Consider the following 1940-nt stretch of genomic DNA (forward strand, 5'->3'; position numbering starts at 1 on the left):
AGAGAGAGAGAGAGAGAGAGAGAGAGAGAGAGAGAGAGAGAGAGAAAGAGAGAGGTGCAGTAGTAGTGTGGCGCTGTAATCGATTAACAGTAGTTGTAGTATATCATTGATGGGCCATAGACGGTGAAAAAGGAAAAATTATTTTCCGCCTGTAACACATGATTTATCGAAGCGTAACGCTGGAGTCGCCACTATGACCAGACATACAGCAACGTCACTGCCGACCAAATTTTAGTTGCTTTACACATATTTTGACCGATAGAATTGTTTTTCAGAACTTCAACAATGGAGAAACAATCACAACACACTTTTCTTTCTCTGTGTATATATATATGTGTTGTGTATAACTGTGTTTGTGGTGTGCATATAGTATGGTGTGAGTGTGTGCGTGTGCGCTTTGGTTCTTAAAGAACGCTGGAAAGTGCTGAACACCATTGTAGAGTTTAGCATTTAGGCGAGTCTAGTAGAGACACTTCTGGATTTTTCTCCAATACATCGGGGAAATTACAGAGTAACAGGTTACTAGATCGAGTTAAATAGGCTATATATATAAATAGGCTGCACACACACACTCACACACTCACACACACTCTTTCTCTCTCTCTCTCACTGAGTCTAAATATCATGAGACGTCCTGGCATTTTCAGGGCATCTGTTCGTGATGTGTTTAGCCAAGTGCACAATGAAATAAGCAAGAATCAATTTCAGAGAAATGATAGATAAATAGCATAAACGAAATGACATGCCGAAAATAAAGCATTAATTCGTTTTTAACTGTGGAACTCGAAGTAGATAAAACTATGAATAATAACGTATAAATACTGGGTTAAAAAACCTTTTGATACAAAAAGTCGTTTGTGTGTATGTACATTAAAATAAGCATGCATATCTTCTGTAGTTTTTTTATCCATGAATTCGTGTTTCTGTGTTGTGGTAAGCTGATACCGGCTTACTACAATACACTACACCGAAGAGTCGGTTTAGCAACCGACTGTTGAATGTTAACAAACCTGCTGTTAATATAGAACTTAGGGCATCAGCTACACTGACTGTAACTTATATAATCTATTCTGGTTCTTGAATACTTTTGTGTTCGTCATTGGTTATAAATGACAGACAAAAAGTGCTCAATACACGATATAGAGTATAGATATATTTAGCAGATTATTTATTCCACTACTTGGAATTATACAGTAAATGATCTGTTAAAGAGCACACTGCTTCTTTAAAAAAAATAATTTGAAATGTAGCAGGCATACTTGTACATATATGTGTGCGATAGCGCATGCGTGCGTATATGCGTATGTGTGTCTGCCTGTATCTGTTTGTCTGAGTAAGTAAGCCTCATAGCTGAAGGTTTATGTTATTATGTAACTAATCTCTGCGTATTACAAATTATATTTCAGATGTTTGTAGTTCCATAAAATTAAATTTAAATTCAAGCACGAATCAGTGTCTAAGTAACTGTCACTGGCTCTACATACGAAACTAACGATCGTGACGTAAACTTAAACATGAGGAATACTATTTACAATGATTATATGACAAAATTAGTTAAGTTTCTTGATGTTTTGAGTTCAAATCCAGCTAAGGTCAGCTTTAATTTTCTCCATTGTGATCGATAAAATATAGCAACAGTGAAGTAAGGGAGATCGATAAAATCATCTCTGTCATCCCCAAACTTCGCAGTGCCAAAGTTATGACATCACATTCCATAGTCATTTACATCTCTTTATATTCCGCGTTCAAATCCAACCAGAGGTGACAAACTGAAACAAACTGTCATATGTATGTATGTATGTATGTATGTATGTATGTATGTATGTATGTATGTATGTATGTATATATATGCATATAGATATATATGTGTATGTATGATATATATATATATATATATATACATACGTATATATACATATAAGTATGTATATGTATGATAT

This window comes from Octopus bimaculoides, chromosome 15, assembly GCF_001194135.2.
Source record: "Octopus bimaculoides isolate UCB-OBI-ISO-001 chromosome 15, ASM119413v2, whole genome shotgun sequence".
NCBI classification, from domain to species: Eukaryota; Metazoa; Mollusca; class Cephalopoda; order Octopoda; family Octopodidae; genus Octopus; species Octopus bimaculoides.